We start from the raw sequence: 26,091 nt of genomic DNA on the forward strand, positions 1-26,091 counted from the left end.
GGATGTCATCTAAGTATACAACTAAGAATCTATCCAAATATTCCCTGAGCACATCATTCATGAAATCCTGGAAGACTGCCGGGGCATTACAGAGCCCAAAAGGCATCACCAAATATTCATAATGCCCTGAGTGGGTATTAAAGGCAGTCTTCCATTCATCCCCCTCTCTTATTCGGATTAGATTGTACGCACCGCGTAGGTCAATCTTAGAAAAAATGGTGGCAGTACGAAGCTGGTCAAACAAGACCGAAATGAGAGGCAGTGGGTATGAGTTTTTAATTGTGATACGGTTCAATTCCCTGAAGTCGATGCAGGGTCGCAACGAATCGTCCTTTTTACCCACGAAGAAGAACCCCGACCCAACTGGAGACTGTGAAGGTCTGATAAATCCCTTAGCCAAGTTCTCCTGAATGTACTCTGCCATAGCCTGAGTCTCAGGACGTGACAGGGAGTACAACCTGCTCTTGGGAAGCTTAGCATTTGGCAACAAATCAATGGCACAGTCATAGGGGCGATGGGGAGGTAGTACCTCTGCAACTTTTTTGGAGAACACGTCCGCAAAATCTGCATAACACCCTGGCAATCCTGGCAAATTTAGCTGCGAGAGCCTGACTGGAAGGCTCAAGCAACTCCTGAAACAATCAGTACCCCAACTAAGAATCTCCCCAGAGACCCAGTCAAATTGAGGATTGTGGGCCCTTAACCAGGGTAACCCCAACACCAATGGGGCAAAAGTACAGACAGTCACATAAAAGGACAATTTTTCAGAGTGTGTGGCTCCAATAAACAAAGAAATCTGGCTAGTGCAAGAGGTAATTTTACCTTGGGATAATGGTTCCCCGTTTAACCCACAAATCTCAATTTCCGATGCCAAGGGTACTAAGGGAACAGAGTGTTTCAGGGCGAATTGGCGGTCCATAAAAACCCCGTCGGCCACACTGTCCACAAAGGCCTCAGTCTTGACAGTTTGACCGAGGATCTTCAAGGTCACCGGAATGATAAAAGTCTTCTTGGGAAATTCTGACTTCTGGCCTGACAGGATATTTCCCATCACCCTCAGGCCCTGAAGTTTTCCGGCTTTTCTGGGCATGATACTACCACATGACCTTTATTCCCACAGTACAAACACAACCCCTGCTGTCTCCTCCGCGTCTTCTCACGCGAGGAGAGGCGGGTAGCCCCAATCTGCATAGGCTCCTCAGAAAATTCCTCAGAGTCCGAGGTTCCCTTGGGAAGGAAGGAAATCTCAGTCTCCCTTTCAAGCCTACGCTCTCTCAGCCGTCTATCCACCCGGATGGATAACTGCATGAGCTGATCCAAGCTATCAGGCAAGGGATATTGTACCAGTTGGTCCTTTATCTGGTTAGAAAGACCTCTTCGGTACTGGTGTCTCAGGGCTGGGTCATTCCACTGGGTATCATGGGCCAATCTCCGAAACTCCGTACAGTAAACCTCAACTGGCCTTCGCCCTTGCTTAAGGATCGAAATCTGAGCCTCGGCTGAGGCCGTCTTGTCAGGGTCATCATACAACATGCCCAGTGCCGTAAAAAAAGCATCAACACTTTTAAGCGACGGACAGTCAGGCTGCAACCCATATGCCCAGACCTGTGGGTCTCCTTGTAGCAAGGAAATCACTATGCCCACCCGCTGAATCTCCGACCCAGAAGACTGAGGCCTAAGCCGGAAGTATAGCTTGCAGCTCTCCTTGAAACAAAAGAACTGCGAGCGATCTCCAGAAAAACGATCCGGGAGATTTACTTTCGGCTCCTTAACCCCTGCAGGTGCTGCTGCTGCGGGAGCTCCGCCAGCAGCCTGGGAGGTGTGCATTTTAATGGACAAATCATTAAATTGTCGGGTCAGGACCTGCACCTGATCGACCACCTGTTGCAACGTATTTTGAGGGGTATGCTCCATATTCCCACAAAATTTCAACAGGAGTATTGGGCTGCTGAATATGTTATGCACACCAGTGCCTGCAGGAAAGTACTGGTGTCAGAACTGTTATGCACTCCAGTGTCTGCAGGAATGTACTGGTGTTTGAACTGTTATGCGAAACAAATGGACTCACAGACAAACTGGGGAATATGACATAACGTACACAGAAGGTGATAGGGTAACAAAATACACACAAAGTGAACAGAGAAGCCCAGAGGCTAAGGAACTGGGTATCTCCCTTGTATTAGAACTGCACAGATGGAAAAGCAAGATGTTGTGTTTTAATACGTAGAGAACCCGAAATGCTGTTGCTAAGGGCAACAGCAAAACCCTAAAGGGTTACCAACGGGTGTGGCAGTAAACTCCTTGGTCAGAGATGGAATGATAGACACAAGGAGAATCTCCACAATCCTAATTCTCACTTGCAGTGCACAGGTTTTAGCTTACTGCCACTAAACTGACCCCTGACACCTAGCACAGTGAGACAGGATTTAGGCAGGCAAGTCTTAGAATACAGCCGCAAACTTGCTAAGTTCACAGAGTAGAAACAGAACCCCAGCAAGCTAAACGACTGACTCCAGTCTTACTGCTAGGTCTGGATTGGCAGAGTGTAATACCAAATCCCCAGGCCTATTTGCAGTAAGCAACAAACAAATACAAAGCTACACAGTACTGGCTAACTTTCATGAACTGACTAACCAACAAAGATTCAGCAGCATCTGCTTACTCTGAAAAGAGGCCTTATAAAGCAGGTGCTGTCCACGCCCCACTCAGACCTCACAGACTGTGAGCACAAAAACCAGCACCGGATCCCCTGCTGTGCACAGAGCCTATAACCACTGCACAGCAAAAGACCCGAACCGGAGTATCAGCTGCGCTCAGGTTACTCCACTAGCACTTGTCTCCCGGTTGCCATGATGACGTGGCAGCACAGGGCAGGAGACCCTAACAGTACCCCCCCTCTGACGAGGGGTCAAAGAACCCCTACCACCGGGTTTATCGGGGAACTGCGAGAAGAAAGAGCGTATCAGTCTGGGGGCATGAAGATCACAACTGCGCACCCACGACCGCTCCTCCGGGCCATACCCCTTCCAGTGCACCAAAAATGACAGCCGACCCCGAACCACCTTGGAGTCAAGAATCCTTTCAACAACAAACTCCCTCTGGCCACGTATCAGAAGAGGGGAAGGTCTTCCACTGGAAGAAGGATTACTAATCGCCCGTTTTAAAAGGGAACAATGAAATGTTTTATTGATACCCAAAGAACGGGGCAGATCTAACTGAAATGCCACCGGATTGATAACCCTGGTGATCTTATAAGGGCCGATGAACCGGGGGCCTAACTTATGAGATGGCTGTCTCAACTTCAAATTCTTGGTAGACAACCAGACGAAGTCTCCTAATTTGAAGCTGCAGGGTCTTTTCCGCTTATCAAAAACCCTTTTGGTCACTAATGACACAGACACAAGGGCTTTCTTCACTTTCCGCCAAATACCTCTAAGGACCGAAACCACAGAGGAACCACCAGGCGTGGAGTCCAGGGGGTCAAAAGAATTGGCCTTAGGATGATGCCCATACACACAAAGGAAGGGAGAGATCCCTGTAGCAGAGTGAGCCGCGTTGTTATAGGCAAACTCCGCCATGGACAGATGAGCAACCCAGTCAGTCTGACACTTGGAGACATAACACCTGAGGAACTGCTCCAAGGACTGGTTCACCCTTTCAGTCTGCCCATTAGACTGCGGATGGTAGCCTGACGACAAGCTGACAGAAATCTGGAGATCGGAACAAAATGCCCTCCAGAATTTGGCCACAAACTGGGATCCGCGGTCAGAGACCACATCAAGTGGCAACCCGTGGAGACGCACAACATGCAGCATAAATAATTCAGACAGGCGTCTGGCCGATGGCAGCCCAACCAGTGGAACGAAGTGCGCCATCTTCGAAAACCTGTCAACGACAACCCAGATGGCTGTCATCCCCGAGGATTTGGGCAAGTCCACCACAAAATCCATTGAAATGTGGGTCCATGGCTTAGATGGGATAGAGAGTGGATGTAATGGGCCAACAGGAACCCCTCTAGGAGTCTTATTTCGGGCACAGATGTCACATGCCCGAACCCACTGATCCACATCCTTAGCCACCGAGGGCCACCACACCGCCCTAGATAGCAACTCCCGAGTTCTGGCAATACCCGGGTGACCTGCCGACTTCTTGGCATGGAATTCCAGAAACACTCGCTGTCTTAACCTAGGAGGCACAAACAAAAGACCTACCGGAAGGTCTGGAGGAGCCTGCTCCTGTGCTCTAAGGACTAATGATAAGAGGTCCTGGGTAATGCCCACTTTAATACATGATGGGGAAACAATGGGCAACGGCTCCTCGGTGGTCTCCTGGATTGGAGCAAAACTCCGCGAGAGCGCATCAGCCTTGATGTTTTTTGACCCAGGGCGATATGTTATCAAAAAATTAAAGCGAGCAAAAAACAAAGCCCATCGTGCCTGCCTGGCATTGAGACGCTTCGCTGACTCTAAATATGCCAGATTCTTATGGTCAGTGAGAATTGAGACCACAAACTTAGCCCCCTCAAGCCAGTGTCTCCACTCCTCGAGTGCATCCTTAATAGCCAACAATTCCCGGTTACCCACGTCATAATTCATCTCGGCAGGCGAAAATTTACGGGAAAAGTAAGCACAGGGATGAAGGCGATTATCAGACACTCCCATCTGAGAAAGCACTGCCCCAATACCCATCTCAGAGGCATCCACCTCCACCACAAAAGGACGCTCTGGATCTGGGTGTCGCAGCACCTTGGCCGAAACAAATGCCCTTTTGAGACGGGCAAAAGCCGCTTTAGCCTCACAAGACCAGTGAGCAACATCCGCCCCTTTCTTAGTGAGTGCCACCAAGGGCGCCACTATAGACGAAAATCCAGCGATAAATCGTCTATAAAAATTCGCAAAGCCCAGGAAACGCTGAAGCGCCTTCAAACTAGTGGGCTGCACCCAATCCAGGACTGCCTGTACCTTGGAACCCTCCATTTGGAAACCTTCTGGGGAGATAATATATCCTAGAAATGCGATTTGCTGAACTTCAAATTCGCACTTCTCCAGCTTCGCCCCAAGCCGGTGGTCTCTGAGTTTCTGGAGGACTAAGCGTACATGCTTCCGATGTTCCTCCAGGGAATGGGAGAAGATTAGGATGTCATCTAAGTATACAACTAAGAATCTATCCAAATATTCCCTGAGCACATCATTCATGAAATCCTGGAAGACTGCCGGGGCATTACAGAGCCCAAAAGGCATCACCAAATATTCATAATGCCCTGAGTGGGTATTAAAGGCAGTCTTCCATTCATCCCCCTCTCTTATTCGGATTAGATTGTACGCACCGCGTAGGTCAATCTTAGAAAAAATGGTGGCAGTACGAAGCTGGTCAAACAAGACCGAAATGAGAGGCAGTGGGTATGAGTTTTTAATTGTGATACGGTTCAATTCCCTGAAGTCGATGCAGGGTCGCAACGAACCGTCCTTTTTACCCACGAAGAAGAACCCCGACCCAACTGGAGACTGTGAAGGTCTGATAAATCCCTTAGCCAAGTTCTCCTGAATGTACTCTGCCATAGCCTGAGTCTCAGGACGTGACAGGGAGTACAACCTGCTCTTGGGAAGCTTAGCATTTGGCAACAAATCAATGGCACAGTCATAGGGGCGATGGGGAGGTAGTACCTCTGCAACTTTTTTGGAGAACACGTCCGCAAAATCTGCATAACACCCTGGCAATCCTGGCAAATTTAGCTGCGAGAGCCTGACTGGAAGGCTCAAGCAACTCCTGAAACAATCAGTACCCCAACTAAGAATCTCCCCAGAGACCCAGTCAAATTGAGGATTGTGGGCCCTTAACCAGGGTAACCCCAACACCAATGGGGCAAAAGTACAGACAGTCACATAAAAGGACAATTTTTCAGAGTGTGTGGCTCCAATAAACAAAGAAATCTGGCTAGTGCAAGAGGTAATTTTACCTTGGGATAATGGTTCCCCGTTTAACCCACAAATCTCAATTTCCGATGCCAAGGGTACTAAGGGAACAGAGTGTTTCAGGGCGAATTGGCGGTCCATAAAAACCCCGTCGGCCACACTGTCCACAAAGGCCTCAGTCTTGACAGTTTGACCGAGGATCTTCAAGGTCACCGGAATGATAAAAGTCTTCTTGGGAAATTCTGACTTCTGGCCTGACAGGATATTTCCCATCACCCTCAGGCCCTGAAGTTTTCCGGCTTTTCTGGGCATGATACTACCACATGACCTTTATTCCCACAGTACAAACACAACCCCTGCTGTCTCCTCCGCGTCTTCTCACGCGAGGAGAGGCGGGTAGCCCCAATCTGCATAGGCTCCTCAGAAAATTCCTCAGAGTCCGAGGTTCCCTTGGGAAGGAAGGAAATCTCAGTCTCCCTTTCAAGCCTACGCTCTCTCAGCCGTCTATCCACCCGGATGGATAACTGCATGAGCTGATCCAAGCTATCAGGCAAGGGATATTGTACCAGTTGGTCCTTTATCTGGTTAGAAAGACCTCTTCGGTACTGGTGTCTCAGGGCTGGGTCATTCCACTGGGTATCATGGGCCAATCTCCGAAACTCCGTACAGTAAACCTCAACTGGCCTTCGCCCTTGCTTAAGGATCGAAATCTGAGCCTCGGCTGAGGCCGTCTTGTCAGGGTCATCATACAACATGCCCAGTGCCGTAAAAAAAGCATCAACACTTTTAAGCGACGGACAGTCAGGCTGCAACCCATATGCCCAGACCTGTGGGTCTCCTTGTAGCAAGGAAATCACTATGCCCACCCGCTGAATCTCCGACCCAGAAGACTGAGGCCTAAGCCGGAAGTATAGCTTGCAGCTCTCCTTGAAACAAAAGAACTGCGAGCGATCTCCAGAAAAACGATCCGGGAGATTTACTTTCGGCTCCTTAACCCCTGCAGGTGCTGCTGCTGCGGGAGCTCCGCCAGCAGCCTGGGAGGTGTGCATTTTAATGGACAAATCATTAAATTGTCGGGTCAGGACCTGCACCTGATCGACCACCTGTTGCAACGTATTTTGAGGGGTATGCTCCATATTCCCACAAAATTTCAACAGGAGTATTGGGCTGCTGAATATGTTATGCACACCAGTGCCTGCAGGAAAGTACTGGTGTCAGAACTGTTATGCACTCCAGTGTCTGCAGGAATGTACTGGTGTTTGAACTGTTATGCGAAACAAATGGACTCACAGACAAACTGGGGAATATGACATAACGTACACAGAAGGTGATAGGGTAACAAAATACACACAAAGTGAACAGAGAAGCCCAGAGGCTAAGGAACTGGGTATCTCCCTTGTATTAGAACTGCACAGATGGAAAAGCAAGATGTTGTGTTTTAATACGTAGAGAACCCGAAATGCTGTTGCTAAGGGCAACAGCAAAACCCTAAAGGGTTACCAACGGGTGTGGCAGTAAACTCCTTGGTCAGAGATGGAATGATAGACACAAGGAGAATCTCCACAATCCTAATTCTCACTTGCAGTGCACAGGTTTTAGCTTACTGCCACTAAACTGACCCCTGACACCTAGCACAGTGAGACAGGATTTAGGCAGGCAAGTCTTAGAATACAGCCGCAAACTTGCTAAGTTCACAGAGTAGAAACAGAACCCCAGCAAGCTAAACGACTGACTCCAGTCTTACTGCTAGGTCTGGATTGGCAGAGTGTAATACCAAATCCCCAGGCCTATTTGCAGTAAGCAACAAACAAATACAAAGCTACACAGTACTGGCTAACTTTCATGAACTGACTAACCAACAAAGATTCAGCAGCATCTGCTTACTCTGAAAAGAGGCCTTATAAAGCAGGTGCTGTCCACGCCCCACTCAGACCTCACAGACTGTGAGCACAAAAACCAGCACCGGATCCCCTGCTGTGCACAGAGCCTATAACCACTGCACAGCAAAAGACCCGAACCGGAGTATCAGCTGCGCTCAGGTTACTCCACTAGCACTTGTCTCCCGGTTGCCATGATGACGTGGCAGCACAGGGCAGGAGACCCTAACAGAATCCCATCCAGCCGAGTAGAGAAATCCTGGAGACAGCGGATGATGTGGCCCTGTGCAGCCTCCTGATGTTCTAGTCGGGCAGCCAGTTCTTGCATCGGCCTGGCCGCTTGATCCTGGTCTCCGGCTGGATTCATTAGGTCAGTGCTTACTGTCACAACTGAGGGCCTGAGCTGACGGGAGGCAGCCTCAGTTGTAGGGGCTGAGATGTACCGGAACCTGGGAGGTTGTATCAGACCCCTGGACATGTAAGTAACATGAATAATAACTGCCCGAAGGCGTGACCACGACAACTTGGATAAAAGTCAATGATGTTTATTATGACAACTCCGCAACACAGCAGCAGTAAAAGAAAACGTAAAAGTCAGCAAAGAATAAATACAGTTCCTGGGTACTACAGGATGGCAGGAGCCACAGGGCACTGGTAGTGTGAGATAGTTCTTATAATCTTCTAGATGGAAAGTCCTTACCAGGCCCGACTGTAGCAATGGAGATAACCCAGGATTGTACCAGCTGGTGTTCCAGGAAAAGCTGGGTTGCTGAAGATAAAACGGCTGCTGTGGATACTGGCTGGAACCAGACTGTTGTTAGCACGGAGTGGATACTGGCTGGAACCAGTTAAATAATAAATGAACTTGGGAGCGATGAAATATGAACTGAAATGTAGAACTTGAGAGCGGAGAAATAATAATACCGGTGGAGAGTGGTAAAGTGTAGAAAGGACACCGGCCCTTTAAGAGAAGCTGTACTCTGCTGGAAGCTGGGCTGGAAGCAGGTAATGTTGTAGCTGGAAACAGATGAATCCACAATGGATTGGAGAGTCAGGCTACACCGCAGGTGGAATGCTGGTGCGGGTCTCTATGGTGGAAGTCTTGAGACAGGAGCTGGAACCTGGAAGACAATCACAGGAGAGAGACAAACAGGAACTAGGTTTGACAACCAAAGCACTGACGCCTTCCTTGCTCAGGCACAGTGTATTTATACCTGCAGCAAGGAAGGGATTGGCTAGGCAATTATGCAGATTAACAATACTGACAACAGATTGGAGTAAATGATCAGCTGACAGAATCCAAGATGGCTGCGCCCATGCAGACACTTGGAGGGAAGTTTGGTTTGTAATCCATGTGGTAATGAAAACAGTAATGGCGGCGCCGGCCACTGGAGACAGGAGGCGCCAGGCTGACAGATGCACATCCAACCACGCGGACACAGCGGAGGCCGCGACTGACGTAATCGCCACTCAGACACTCTGCATGCAGAAGTTCAGGGACGGCGGCGGAGGCCGCGGGAGACGCCATGCCAGGTGTAATATGGCGTTTACTGTGACAGCGTCCCAGAGTGACAGGAGAGGATACAGGAATGTACACATCAGGATAACAGATGGGATCCGGTCCTGGAGCGCTGAGCCAGCCTTAGGAGGCATCTGATGGGTAAGAAATGGCGTCCAGATATCCGGATCGTGACAGAAACGCTTTGTGTCCCTCTATCAATATAATGGGCTCATCTTACCACTGACTGTTGATAATGGATGATGAAGAATCTCTTTCTGACCTGATCTTTTCCTGAATGTTGACAATTTTCTTGAAATTTGTCTCACGCCCTGAACTTATGTCTAGACACTAACTCATCTCTGTATTGCCATAGCCCTGATCTTTTCCATGGATGCTAACTATTCTGTGGATCATCAACTGTCATGACCTTTGCTTAGATGCTGACTTCTGTTCTCAATGGACACCTGCCCCGCCTTTGCATTGATGCTGAATGTTATCTGGTTTGCCACCTGCCCTAACATTTGCTAAAATTTTAATTATTCCCTAGATTGCCATCAGTTCTGACATTTGCCTGAATAATGACTACTCATTGGGCTGCTACCAGCACTAGCCTTTTTGCTCTGAGGTGTTGTTACCTTGACACCTAGTCTTACTACATTAATTTGTGGTATGCATGTGGAAACAAATCACTTCAGTGTTCTTGTTCATTTGCCATAATTTTGGGCTCTTCATGGTTGGCAATGCATAATATTATCTCTTATTGGAATTTAATGGAGTTTATTAGATGGGTTAAAAATTTCTAAAAGTAATATCTGTTCTTGCTTGTTCGTTTTGCTAATGCTTGTTTTAAAAACAATATGTGAACTTTACAGGAGGTTTTATCGTGTGTTTTATTGCTTTCACCTGTGTTCTCAGCTCTCTGTGTCTGATTTGCATATAAACTCACATATCTGTAATGCACTCATTCCAGAGGAAATATGTCTGTCCAGTTCTAAGAGAAAGGGGCTGCTAAAGGCAGATAATATAAATAGTCAGATTCTAAATTTTTACTCTGTGAATTCTGTATTTTACATCAAAAATGTACAGTATTATATACTACTAAAAAAAAATGTAAGCATAATGTCTGCAAAATGTAATTTAAAATTTGTTGTTCATTTTACAGTTTTATGGCACAATTAGAAAATGAGTTTTTTTTTAACGATTTTATATTTTCCTACAGCTGTGGTATATTATTATTATTATTATTATTATTATTATTAATAATAATAATAATAATAATAATAATAATTTATATACAGTAGTTATTGTTATTTTATTTACTTTTTGAAAAAGGCAGGTTTAAGATTTCTGTTTTTATAAGAATATACAGTACTTAAATCCCTACTAACAGAATCAAATACAGTATTTATTTAAAGGGGATCCGGACAGGTCTGCATAAGAATCACTAATGTTGCTTTATTCTTTCCTGTGATCAATTCATCAGTGTTGCTGTTCTATTTACCATGAGCAAATAAGAGGTATATATTTCTTATTGATACATTTGTGTTGTTCTGATTCCTTACTTTGAAGTACTGTTTATCAATAACCCTCTAAGTTAAATATTTTTTGCTATTTTGCAGTAATAATGCACATTTTATGACTTCATATATTGACAGAAAGCTTCCTGATGATATAAAAATAAACTGCATTACAATAATTTATAACTAAGGCAATTTTATGGTTTTGTTTTCAAATCAAAACCCGCACTATGTGACTCCATAAATGTACACAGGATTTATGTGCGCATTTTGTACCCTATAATAGAAAATATTTTTTTTTCAGGAAGGGACATTATACTGTACATTATATTGTAAAAGATAACTATGAGCAACAGGTTGTTTTACAAATAATGACAACGCAATTCAATATATGACTAGCAATATATATATATTGACAGAAAGTATAGAACAAGGATAACTTTTGTTTCTGCATTACCATTTTTCGGTGTCATCCTACTGTGCTGCTACCTGTACCGTGTTACAAAAACATGTATAACACATCACAACAGCTTTTATAACAGTCACTTGTACAATGACTCCTCCTTTTCTGAGACAAATTAATTAACAGGAGGAAAGAGGATTTTTGGTCACTTGCTATTGAATCATCTGTTCTGAAGCAGGCTGTGGGACTCTGGACCATGGGATTGCAGGTTGGTCTTGAGTTTGGCACTTAAAGTACTGTATAAAAAGTATAAGCTCCTCCCCCTGCAACCCCATCATACCAGTACTTTTTTTAAAGAGTCTACAGAGTTGCAGTAACCCAGTGAAACAATTAAACAATTAAACAAACCAGTAGAGAAAGATGGTCAAGAACCATCACCTCGCATGGTGATGGTATGAGGGAGGAAACACAGTGTCACACAGCCTGCTTCAAAGAAAATTATTTAGCAGCATTTGAGCAAAAATCATCTTTTCTCTTCTGGCAAGGCTGTTGGGACATTGGTCCATGGAAATTTCAACAGCCACCACCAGGGGAATGAATTAGAGATGAGCGGGTTCGGTTCCCTAAGAACCAAACCCCCCCGAACATCACTTCCCGAGCCCGGATCCAAGCCCGGCTCGGGTTTTCCAGCCTGACTCGGAAACCAGAACGAGGCAAAATGTCATCATCCGGCTGTTAGAGTCTTGCGGGTTTTGGATTTCATATAAGGCGCTGCGCGTCACCGTCATTTTCACTCCAGTCCTGGAGAGTGTAACAAGAGGAGGTGTCTCCATCCTCAGTGTCTGTGCAGGAGGGAAAGTGGGGTGGTGAATCCGGTGCTGTCTTGTACTGCTCAGTCCAGTGTAGTGTCTTATGCTGCATCAGTCCAGTCACAGTGGTGGTGTCCTCTGCTGCCATATGTCCAGTGTAGCTGTATAAGTCCAGTGCAGTGGTGCTGTGTTGTCCTGAATCAGTACAGTGGTAGTGTCTTGTGCTGCATCAGTCCAGTCACCGTGGTGGTGACCTCTGCTGCCATATGTCCAGTGCTGCTGTATAAGTCCAGTCCAGTGGTGCTGTGTTGTGCTGCATCAGTCCAGTGGTGGTGTCTTGTGCTGCATCAGTCTAGTCACAGTGATGGTGTCCTGTGCTGCCAAATGCCCAGTGCTGCTGTATAAGTCCAGTCCAGTGGTGCTGTGTTGTGCTGCATCAGTCCAGTGGTGGTGTCCCTGTGCTCTTGTATAAGTCCAGTGGTACTGCCGTATAAGTCTAGTGAAATTTTCGTATATGTCCAGTGATAAAGCCATATATGTCCAGCAGTACTGCCATATAAATCCAGTGATACTGCCGTATATGTCCAGTGGTACTACCATATAATTCCAGTGATACTGTAGTATATGTCCAGTGGTACTGCCATATAATTCCAGTGATACGGTCGTATAATTCCAGTGGTACTGCCTTATAAATCCAGTCCAGTGGTAATGCCGTATAATTCCAGTGGTACTGCCATATAATTCCAGTGGTACTGCCGTATAATTCCAGTGGTACTTCCGTATAAGTCCAGTGGTACTGCCATATAAATCCAGTTGTACTGCCGTATAAATCTAATCCAGTGATACTGCCGTATTAGTCCAGTGATACTGCCGTATTAGTCCAGTGATACTGCCGTATAAGTCCAATGATACTGGCATATAAATACAGTAATACTGCCATAGATGTCAATGGTACTCCCGTATAAATCCATTGGTACTGCCGTATAAATCCAGTGGTTCTAGCAAATAAATCCAGTCCAGTGGTACTGCTGTATAAATCCAGTCCAGTGGTGCTGCCATAAAAGTTCAGTGGTGCTGTCCTGTGCTGTATATTATTTACTCCAAATAAAGGGGTTATTAATATTTAATCCAAATAATTTTTACAGGGTTTGCCCTGTGTGGTGTTGAGGTACACTCTCCTTTGCTACATTTTGTTATATAACTCCAGAAAAATAATGGAGAACAAAAATTTGGAGGATAAAATACGGAAAGATCAAGAACGACTTCATCCTACTGTTGCTGCTGCTGTTGTTGCTGCTGGGAGTCAATCATCATCCCAGAGGGGAAGTTGGAAGACCACCTGTACTACTTCAACAAAGCAAATGACTGTCCAACAGTCCTTTGCGAGGAAGATGAAATATGACAGCAGTCATCCTGTTGCAAAGCGGATAACTGAGGCCTTGACAGTTATGTTGGTGTTAGACATGCGTCCGGTATCTACCATTGATGCAATGGGACTGCAGTGCCAACCCTAGATGGTCCATGTGTTTGTGCCGCACACGTATCGCTTAGCTTAGTCATACAGCTACCTCATTGCACCTCTTTTTTTCTTTGCATCATGTGGTGTTTGGGGACTAGTTTTTTTAAGTGCCATCCTGTCTGCCACTGCAGTGCCACTCTAACATTACATGGGCCAGGTGTTTGTGCCGTACACTTGTGTTGCTTAGCTCAGTCATTCAGCTACCTCATTGCACCTCTTTTACTTCTTTGCATCATGTGCTGTTTGGGGACTATTTGTTTTGTAAGTGCCATCCTGTCTCACACTGCAGTGCCACTCCTAGATGGGCCATGTGTTTGTGCTGCACACTTGTGTCACTTAGCTTAGCCATCCAGCTTCATCATTGCACCTTTTTTTCTTCTTTGCATCATGTGCTGTTTGGGGCCTACTTTTTAAATCTGCCATCCTGTCTGCCACTGCAGTGCCACTCCTAGATGGGCCAGGTGTTTGTGCCACCCACTTTTATGGCTTAGCTTAGTCATCCAGCCACTTCGGTGCAACCTTTTGGCCTAAAAACAATATTGTCAGGAGGGAGGTGTTCAGAATAGACTGGAAATGAGTGGAAGTGAATGTTATTGAGATTATTAATACTGTAGGATCAAAATTACCCCCAAATTCTGCGATTTTAGCTGTTTTTATGTTTTTTTTTCTAAAAATTATCCAGATCCAAAACCAAAACTCGAAAGGGTGGTTTTCGCAAAACCAATCCAGATTCAAAACATGAGCATGGAAACAAAACCATAACATAAAACATGAAATTGCCCGCCGTACATCTCTAGGATGAATGCTCAGGCTGCCTGACCAGAGAACTATACGCCAAAAATGAGCATACAGTTGCTGGAGGCAAAAACATGACAATGGTAAAAATGAGCAAATGTGTGGACAGAGGACCAGGTAGCTGCACTACAGACCTTTTCCAACAAAGCCCTTTGTTGCACTGCCCGGGAGGTCATCATCTCCTTAGTCTTATGTGCAGACTGGTTGCCCCACACTAGAATAGACTTGAGTAATGACTGGGGAACATAGCAGACAGAGGTCCCTCAGAGTGTGACCTCTGATTACCTCAATCCTTGCTTTAGTATTTAACAATCCATATAAGTATTTGTTAAATCAGAAAACCTGGAATGTAATTCTAGTTATATTGCAAACCAGAGTAGGACAGTTGCTCTGCTTACCAATCCAAAGGCAACAAACAAAATTTGCCTGGTTGTGCCGAACTAGTGTATTATGGCATATGTCATATCATTATCTATACGACAAAGAGCTATAATGCACTAGTTGGGCACAATCAGAAATTCTTTCTAGTAATGACCATGCAAAGCACTTTGTAGCCAGCCAAACACAGTTATGAAAGTCGTAAAGAACAAGCAAGGAATCTGTGCTGTGGAGCCAGATCACCCCAGTCCCAGGAAGTCATCAAAGAAGAAAAAACTGGAAAGACAATCTCCTAGCTTAAGTTAAAAGCCATTTTTTTTATTGGAACATAGGAATTATCCGGAGAGCTACTCTATCTTTTTGGAAAATGAGAATAGGTGGCTTTCAAGACAAAGCCCCCAACTTGGAAACACACTAAGCTGAGGCAATGGCCAGAAGGCCAGCTTCCAAGTAATAAACTGAAATCTGCTGAAGCTAGAGGTTCAAATGGGACCTGTTTGAGAGCCAATAGGACCAGATTAAGATCCCGTGGTGCTACCGGCATGCAAAAGGATAGTTGAATATGCAACACACCTTGCAGAAATGTTCGGACCTCTGGAAGAAAGACCAATCACAGCTGGAAATAAATTAAAGATGCAGAAATCTGTATTTTCAGAACAAAGCCAAAGCTTTAAACAAGCTTCCAAACCCCAGTGAAGGAAGGCCAATAACTGAGAGAGTCAAAACATGGATTTATGAACCCTTCTTTGTTCGCAATGCAAGATGTAGCTTTTCCATACTCTGTGATAATTGCATGATGAAACTGGTTTTCAGGCTCGCAGCATAGTATGAACTACTGAGAGAGAGAAACCTCTGGCCCTCGAAAGCTTGGTTTCAAAAGTCAGGCCATTAAAGCCAACCAAGGAAATTCCTGGTGTAGAAACAGCCTTGTAGTTGTAGGTCTGGATGAAGTTGAAGGTGCTACCTGGGACCTGCTGACATTTTAAGACTATATATATATATATATATATATATATATACGAAAAGAAAAATATACCCTTCACGCACTGAAAAGTAGCAGCACAACTGAAAGATCCCCTGTTAGTGGAAACTTAAGAAACAGACATACACAATAAAAACAGAGTGCGCTAAAACCTTATACACCGATTGTAAAAATATTTAATTCTATTAAAAGATTTTCTTGAATTCTTATCCCTCTGGGGACTTCCCAATTGGGGCCTATATAGAAATACTCTCTCACCAAGATAATAGATCACCCAACAACAAAAAATGAAGTTGTTTAATAAAAGATTTTTTAATCAATGTTTATGAAGTTGTATATAACATGACAAAATAATGTTACACGATAGCAAATACATCACAGATAATTAAACATACATCCAAAGCCTGGTTGACACAATGAAAGTACAACCCTCACCTCAACAGGTGTAAACTCTTGGGTGGATATACATGAAGAGGAGTATTGTACAACAATTGATAAACCCTACATGTTTGGTCCACAAGGACTTCCTCAGATGTCTCCCTTCCTGGCTGCTGCAATCAATTGATTTGCTGGTCTGCTGATTCTGATGATCAAAGGTATATGTGTTTGGATTTATATATCACTGGCCCTCTACACAATTCAGTTTATCAAATTGTGACCAGGAGGTTTCAGATTCATTCCTGAACCTAAATGGCTTTTAATTTTAATTATTGTGGACTATTCATCCCTGTATTAGGGTGGTACACTGCCTCTTTAGGTTCTAATAAATCACTGACTTTATTGATTTAGATCAAACTGTGCCTTTAATATAGAGCCAATTCTATTGGGTATATATGGCATATCGGTGCCTGATGATGGTGCCTAATAAAGGCTGATGATCTTCTCTTTTTTTGAGTAACATAGCCTGTTTTTTTTAGAAATCACTTACCCCTGAGTAAGTCCTTGTGGATGAAACGTGTAGGGTTTATCAATTATTGTACACTACTCCTCTGCATGAATATCCACCCTAGAGTGTACACCTGTTGAGGTGAGGGTGGTACTTTCATTGTGTCAACCAGGCATTGGGTGTACATTTAATTATCTGTGATGTATTTGCTATCTTGTAACGTTATTATGTCATGTTATATACAACTTTATAACAATTGATTAAAAATTATTTTATTAAATGACTTCATTTTTTCTTGTTGGGTGATCTATTACCTTGGTCAGAGGGTATTTCTCTATAGGCCTCAATTGGGAAGTCCCCAGAGGGATAAGAATTCAAAAGAATCTTTGCATACGAGTCCTGTATTGGATATTTTTACAATCAGTGTATAAGGTTTTAGCGCACTTTATGTTTATTGTGTATATATATATATATATATATATATATATATATATAGTATCCCAATGGAGGCTATGTGTACAGGAGTATCCAGGCCTGGCACTTTAAGTTTTGTACTGTTTCTTTGCTGCACAGATGCTTTCTAGAATACAAAAGTTCAGAATGCGATAAGTGCTTACCTTATATCCCCAGCATGCAATACAGCTGGAGCTGGGGCAGCATGTCTGCCTTCCTGATGTCTCAAAGTGATGGTTTCAGTGTGGGACTCTGACTGTGTCCACCTCTAATCAGGCCCAATATGTTGGAGCAGATAACACAGATGATAGACTGGGTGCAAATACCAATGGAGAAATAGAGAAAACCAGAGTCTATAAACAGAAGGGGGAGATGAATAGAACACCCCCAATGGCACCCCCAAAAATCATGCTGGCTGGTTGGTTAAGTCTAGTGCTGGTTAATGGCAATACAGTACTTGTAGAAAACTGAAATGTGGTGAGACTTAAAAAATAAAGGAGAAAAATCTATGGACCAAATTAAAAAAAAAAATGCAATTGGCCTGGAAAAATTACAATAAACATATTAAAAAAAAAAAGATTAATAACCAAGTAAATTATAGATTTTTCTAAGTTGACATTTGTTCATTGACTTCAGTGGCAGCTATTTTCTGCTGATTTCAATAAGAGTAGTTTTAATATAGAAAGTAATGACTCCATTGACTTCAATTACAGTACTTTAAAAATAGAAACCTACACCTGGTCTGACTGGGTTAAAAAGTGGTCAGAAACTTGATGCATTATAAATCAGTCACAGTACATATGATTAATTAACTGAAATTTTCAGTTGAACTGAAAAACACTAGTACTGTAAATCTGGGGGTTTGTGGCAGAAAGGTTTGGTTTGCTTCTAACATATACTGTATAGGGCTGATGCTGAGTCTTGAGCAAAGCAAAGAAAAAACAAGTAACTCGACACTTGGACAATCCATGTCGCAATGCAATTGGTATATGAAAATAATGTATGTTTATTGTTTTTGCATGAATATTAAATACAGGCTGCTTTTGCATGTAGCCCACAACTGCTGGACTTCTTTATTTTTATATGTACTGCAATTTAGATTTAAGTTTGAACATGCCTTTCCCAAATCCAGATCACATTTTCTATTATTTTTAGTGGTTCTAAAGAAGACACTGAAGAGTTGACTAGAAAGAAGGCTAGTATTATCAAAGGTTCAGCAAAAAGAATCATTAGAGCAAGGATATTTTTGTGGCATGATGATAAGTATGCTCCTAGTTGACATGTTACTGTGGTGTTATGAAATGTCTACAGGACCAGGGACCTTAATTCAGAGATGAACACAGATTAATGCATACTCAGCCAGATCTGCATTTTTCTTCTCACATGCTGGGGACCGCTCAGCATCGGCCAAGGCTGTCCAGCATGTGTGAAGTCCGCCTCCCGAAGCATCTGCAATTGGATTGCGGATGCATCAGAACTAAGGTTGACACCTGACAGCACAGCCTGGCTGCGCTGTCACGTGCTCTGCTGTCATTTTTATTTTGGAGCAGCTGCGTGTGACATGCCCCCAAAAGGGTCCATTCAGAACGCCCTGCCCCTGAGGGATGTGGCCACAATGTGTAAGGTCGTGCACGCGCCCAAGGACTGGTGTGAACAACTCCCCATATTTCAAGATTTTCATTAAAAGTAAGAACAAATGCATATAATGTACAGTTAAAGAAATATCTAAAATCATTTTACCTCTTGACCATTGTCAAGAGATGAAAGGTAAATTTGGACGAACACATGATAAATAATATTCGAAATTGACATTAGGGATACGAAAATTAGGGGGGTTGTTCAGGTTTGTTATCAAACCAAAAAAGTAAGCAACTGGGAAAAACCATGTTGCACTGTAGGTGGGACAAATGTAACATGTGCAGAGAGATTTAGGTTGATTTGAGTAGGTTATATTGTTTTTGTGCAGGGTAAATACTGGCTGCAATTTAGTAGAGATGTGCGGTGGACGATTTTCGGCTTTTGCGTTTTGGTTTTGGATCTGGATTGGTTTTGACAAACCCACCTTTTCGGGTTTTGGTTTTGTATCTGGATGATTTTTGAAAAAAAACCATAAAAACAGCTCAAATCACAGAATTTGCGGGTAATTTTGATCCTACAGTATTATTAACTTCAATAACATTCATTTCCACTAATTTCCAGTCCATTCTGAACACCCCACACCTCACAATATTGTTTTTAGGCCAAAAGGTTGAACTGAGGTCGCTGGATGACTAAGCTAAGCGGCACAAGTGGGCGGCACAAAAATCTGGCCCATCTAGGAGTGGCACTGCAGTGGCAGACAGGATGGCAGTTTTAAACACTAGGCCCCAAAGGGCACATAATGCAAAGAAAAAAGAGGTGCAAGATGGAATTGTCCTTGGGCCCTTCCACCAACCCTTATGTTGTATAAACAGGACATGCACACTTTAACAAACCATCACTGTGGCTGAAATGATTGGTTTGTTTGGGCCCCCACAAAAAAAGAAGCAATTAATCCCCCAGCAAAAAGGAAGCAATTAATCTCTCCTTGCACAAACTGGCTCTATAGAGGCAAGATGTCATCATCATCCTCCGATTCCTCACCCCTTTCAGTGTGTACATCCTCCTCCTCAGAGTATTAATTCGTTGTCACTTAAATCCACCATCACAGGTCCCTGTGTACTTTCTGGAGGCAATTGCTGGTAAAGGTCTTTCTGGAGGAATTTATAATTCATTTTGATGAACATCATCTTCTCTACATTTTGTGGAAGTAACCCCCTACGCCGATCGATGACAAGGTTACCGGCTGCACTAAACACTTTTTCGGAGTACACATACTGGGGGGGGGGGGCAACTTAGGTAAATTAAAGCCAGTTTGTGCAAGGGCCTCCAAATTGCCTCTTTATCCTGCCAGTATACATACGAACTCTCTGACATGCCTACTTGGTTGCTGTCACCCATATAATCCTCCACCATTCTTTTAATGGGGACAGCATCATAAGCAGTGACAGTAGACATGTCAGTAATGGTTGGCAGCTCCTTCAGTCTAGACCAGATGACAACACTTGCTCTTGACTGTCCTGCATCACCACCATCGGGTGGGCTAGGAAATTGTATCCTTTTCCTTGCAACCACCTGTTGCGGGAGAAAATGAAGGAGGAGCTGTTGACGGGTCATGTTCCGCTTGAGTTGACAATTTTCTCACCAGCAGGTCTTTGAACCTCTGCAGACTTGTGTCTACTGGAAAGAGAGATACAACATAGGCTTCAAACCTAGGATCAAGCATGGTTACCTAAATGTAGTGCTCTTATTTCAACAGATTGACCACCCTTGAATTATGGCAAAGCAAATGAAGGGCTCCATCCACAAGTCCCACATACTTAGCGGAATTGCACTGTCTTAGCTCCTCCTTGAATTTCTCCAGCTGCTTCTGCAAAAGCCTGATGAGGGGAATGACCTGACTCAAGCTGGCAGTGCCTGAACTGACTTCACGTGTGGCAGGTTCAAAGGGTTGGAGATCCTTGCACAACATGAAAATCATTCTCCACTGCGCTTGAGTCAGGTGCATTCCCCCTCCTTTGCCTATATCGTAGGTGGATCTATAGGCTTGAATGGTCTTTTGCTGCTGCTCCATCCTCTGAAGCATATAGAGTGTTGAATTGCACCTCGTTGCCACCTTTTGCTTCAGGTGATGTCAGGGAAGGTTCAGGAGTGTTTGCTGGTGCTCCAGTCTTAGGCACACAGTCGCTGAATGTTGAAAGTGGCCCGCAGTTTTTTGGGCCACCGACAGCATCTCCTGCACGCCCCTGTCATTTTTCAAATAATTCTGCACCACCAAATTAATTGTATGTGCAAAACATGGGACAAGCTGGAATTTGACCAGATGTAATGCACGCACAATATTGGTGGTGTTGTCGGATATCACAAATCCCCAGGACAGTCTAAGTGGGGTAAGCCATTGTGTGATCATGTCCCTCAATTTCCGTAAGAGGTTGTCAGTGGTTATGTCTCTTACGGAAACCAGTGTTACACAGCGTAGCCTGCCTAGGAATGAGTTGGCATTTGTGAGATGCTGCTACTGGTACCACTGCTGTTGTTGCTTTGGGAAGCAATACATCTACCCAGTGGGCTGTCACAGTCATGCATATTTGTTATGGCCTCAGTAATATGCTTTGCAACAGGGTGACTGCTGTCATATTTCATCTTCCTCGCACAGGACTGTTGGATAGTCAATTGCTTAGTTGAAGTAGTACAAGTGGTATTCCAAATTCACCTCTTGGATGACGATTGACTCCCAGCAGAAACAACAGTAGCGGCAGCAGCAGCAGTAGGCGTATCACTGAAGGATCAACCAGAGGAATCCCGGTTAGGAGAGGACTCATCAGCCATGCCAGTGACATGGCCTGCAGGACTACTTAAAATCTTGTGTGAGGAGGAAATTGACGTTGAGGGAATTGGCGGTGTGGCTTGCAGGAGCTTGGGTACAAGAGGAAGAAGGAATTTTGGTGTCAGTGGACTGCTTACGCTCTTACCCAAAGTTTCACAATTTTCTGAATTTGACAATGACTTCTGATGAATGACGTTTAAGGGAGGATGTTACTAGGTGGTTAACGTCCTTACCCCTACTTATTACAGATTGACAAAGGCAACACATGGCTTGACACCTGTTGTCCATATTTGTGGAGAAATAATTCCTCACCGAAGAGGTGTTTTTTTTTGTATTTTGCTCAGGCATGACAATGGGCTTTCTCATCCCATGGACAACAACTGTCTGTCTCCACTGGTGCCTTATTCAAACAAACCACATCACCATCAGAATCCTCATTGTCAACTTCCTCCTCAGTGCCAGCTACACCAATATCCTCCTCATCCTGGTATATGTCTACAGTGACATCCTCAATCTCAACATCAGCAACTGGACTGGTGGTGCTCCTCCCAACACTTGCAGGGGGCATGCAAATGGTGATAGGAGCCTCTTCTTTCCATACAGTCTTGGGAAGGTCGGGCCTAGACATCGCAACCGCGGACACACAATTGTTTTTTCCTGTACTTTAAGAAGCTTAATATTTTAAAAATTTTTTGAGAGGGACAATGCTTCCATTCTCATGAGAAGCTGAGCCACTAGTCATGAACATAGGCCAAGCTTTTCCTTGCCACTTTGTGTTGTGAATGGCATATTGCTAATTTTATGTTTCTCATCAGATAATTACTTTTTTTCTGATTATTAATTTTAAATTTTTGTATTTTACATGCCTCTATGACATTGGGCATCGTCCTTAGCAGACGACGTTGATGGAATTGCATTGTCAATGTCATGACTGGTGGCTCTAGCATCTTCAGGACTTGTACTAGGAACTGAAAGTGGTTCCTGATCTTCCACTATTTTTTCCTCCAAATTATTGTTCTCCATTTCACAGGACAGCACCCCTCTATTATTACAGCACACAAAACAGTGTTCCTTTATTTTCACAGCAGCCATGTATTCTTACAGCATACAGGACCAGTGTGCTTTTATTTTAACAACAGCAGCACCACTGAATTTTTTTCAGCATACAAGACTGGGCCGGCTCCCCTGCATTTTCACAGCATACAGGACCAGCGTGCTTTTATTTTAACAACTGCACCCCTGAATTACTACAGCATACAAGACTGGGCCAGCATCCCTGTATTTTCACAGCATACAGGACCAGTGTGCATTAATTTTAACAACAGCAGCACCCCTGAATTATTACAACATACAAGACTGTGCCAGCACACCAGCATTTTCACAGTATACAGGACCAGTGTGGTTTTAGTTTAACAACGGCACCCCTGAATTTTTACAGCATTCGGGGCCAGTGTACTATTCTTTTAACAGCATACAGGACCAGGGTGCTTTTATTTTAACAACAGCAGCACCCCTGAATTATTTCAGCATACAAGACTGGGCCTGCTCCCCTGCATTTTCACAGCATACAGGGCCAGTGTAATATTATTTTAACAACTGCACCCCTGAATTTTTACAGCATACAGGGCCAATGTGCTTTAATTTTAACAACTGCACCCCTGAATTTTTACAGCATACAAGACTGGGCCAGCACCCCTGTATTTTCACAGCATACAGAACCAGTGTGCTTTTATTTTATCAACAGCACCCCTGAACTTTTACAGCATACAGCATGACAGTGCCCCTGTCATGCTGTATGCTGTATGACAGTGCAACACCCATGTTGCAGTGCCCCTGCACTGCAACATGGGTGTTGTTGCTGTACTGGCTGTCACTGTGTTGTACAGGGGGTATAACACAGTGACAGCCAGTACAGCAACAACACCCATGTACAGCTGCAGCATATGAAACACCAGTGACAGCCAGGACAGCACCCCTAACAGCACAGGTACACCACAGTGACAGGATCAGCACCCCTACAGAGCAAACACTGACCCCACCACATACAGAGGTCTGTCTCTTTCACTCTCCAAGTCTGGAGTAAAAGTGGCAGCAATGCACGGCTGTTTATATGGAATCCAAACACCACCAGAATCCGACAGCGGGATGATGACATTTTGCCTCGTTATGGTTTCCAAGTCGGGAAGTCCCGAGCTGGGCTCAGATCCCAGCTCGGAACATGATGTTTGGGGGGTTCAGTTCTTTGGGAACTGAACCCGCTCATCTCTACAATTTATATTTCAGTTTGAACAAACCCCACCCAAATCTAACTCTCTTTGCACATGTTACATCTGCCCCACCTGCAGTGCAACATGGTTTTGTCCAATTGCTTACATTTTTGGTTTGCTAACAAACCTGAATAAGGCGCTTGTCCTGATTATGTTTTGGAATAGAATAACAAAGTTACTGTGCACCTGGACAAAACATGTTGCAATGCAAGGGGTGCAAATACATATATATATTTTTTCTTGCATTCAGGGTAAATACTCGCTCCTTTTACATGTAGTATGCAAATACTGGGATGCTTTATTTTTACACTGCAATTTAGAATTGTGTTTGCACACACCTCTCTCTGCACCTTTTAAATCTGACCCGCCTGTAGTGCAACATGGTTTTGCCTAGGCGCACAGTTACTGTGCTTACTTTTTCTTACTTTATTTCCAAATCAGAATCTGTACCTTAGTCTATTAATCAAATGCAGTTGTTTCAGCAAAAGTTTTTGAAGCATTCACTTTCAACTCACACTGTTCTTTTAATATGTTCTGTTAAGAATTGTCTTAACATTGGTGAATAGTGAAACAAGGAAACTTAGAGTATATTGTATATTATAACGTACAATGGCCCTAATTCCGAGTTGATCGCAGCGGAAAACTTGTTAGCAGTTGGGCAAAACCATGTGCACTGCAGGGGAGGCAGATATAACATGTGCAGAGAGAGTTAGATTTGGGTGGGGTGTGTTCAAACTGAAATCGAATTTGTAGTGTTAAAATAAAGCAGCCAGTATTTACCCTGCACAAACACAATATAACCCACCCAAATCTAACTCTCTCTGCAAATGTTATATCTGCCCCCCCCCCGCAGTGCACATGGTTTTGCCCAACTGCTAACAAATCTGCTGCTGCGATATACTCCGAATTACCCCCATTATACTGCACTGAGGGCCATGATTCAGAGATGGACGCATGGCTGGTTTTGTATGCAGTGGAGTTTTTTTGCCACAGCCCATGTGGGCAGTCACACTGTGCATGTGCAGCGATGGTCTTGCAAAGACAGTTGTAGCGAGGATTTATTTGCAAAATGATTGATAGTAAGGTGACATTTGTGGATAGTTACAGGGAACAGATACTAAAATGTAGGCATATTATGGCACTCAGAGCAAATAGCCTGATCTGTAAAGTGTCTGACTTCTGTGTAACAGGTCATAGGTTCTAATCCTGTGTATGACTGCTAAGAAATGTGTGATTTTAAATAAATGCCAGTGAAATATAGCTATATATATATATATATATATATATTTATTAATTAGTGCCCCCCCAAATATAAATAAATATATGTCTGTATGTGCATACTGCCCCCCCCCCCTTATATAGATATATGTATGTACCTACATACATATATTTATCTATATATGGGGGGCACCATTATTTATCTTGACTCCGGGCAACTGGGACAAACTTACACCACTGGTGGCATGTAACTACCTGTGACTGCTATCCCATATGCAGTCAAAATGGCTCTGGTGTATCCGTTCCATAAGCCAGTCTGCTGCTGTGCCTCTGATGTTTGCACAAGCGGTCTTCTGTACGAGTGGTGGATTTGCTATGCCACTAGTGGACGTCTCAATACAAATATCACATCCTATGATAAATAGGCCCCATAGAGAGAAACAGATTCATACAGAGGCGTCACCAACACCTTGTACACCCGCTGCAGTGATGCCATCAAAAGGGGCATGGCTTCACAGAGGGGTGTGGCTTCACGGAGGGGCGGGGCTTCTATTCCCGACCCCGTTTTTCGTCACTTGGGGGGTTCGGGAGGTGCGAGCTGCTTTTGCAGAAGCAGCTGGAGAAAGATGTGTAAGTATGTGGGACTTGTGAATGGAGCCTTTCATTCGCTTTGCCATGATTCAAGGGTGGTCAATCTGTTGAAATCATAGCACTACATTTTTGCCACCATGCTCGATCCTATCTTTAAAGCCTACATTATATATCTCTTTTTGGCAAACACAAGTCTGAAGAGGTTCAAAATATGCTAATGAGACAATTGTCAACCCAAGCGGAACATGACCCGTCAACAGCTCCTCCTTCATTTTCTCCCGCAACTGTGGCTGCGAGGAAAAGGATACAATTTCCTAGCCCACCCACTGGTGGTGATGAAGATCAGTTAGGAGCAAGTGTTGACATCTGGTCCGGACTGAAGACGCTGCCAACAATTACTGACATGTGTACTGTCACTGCATATGATGCTGTCACCATTGAAAGAATGGTGGAGGATTTTATGGGCGACAGCATCCAAGAAAGCATGTCAGACAGTCCGCATGTATACTTGCAGAAAAAAGAGGCAATTTGGAGGCCCTTGCACAAGCTGGCTTTATTTTACCTAAGTGTCCCCCCCC

The sequence above is a fragment of the Pseudophryne corroboree genome, chromosome 2 (genome assembly GCF_028390025.1).
Source record: "Pseudophryne corroboree isolate aPseCor3 chromosome 2, aPseCor3.hap2, whole genome shotgun sequence".
NCBI lineage: Eukaryota > Metazoa > Chordata > Amphibia > Anura > Myobatrachidae > Pseudophryne > Pseudophryne corroboree.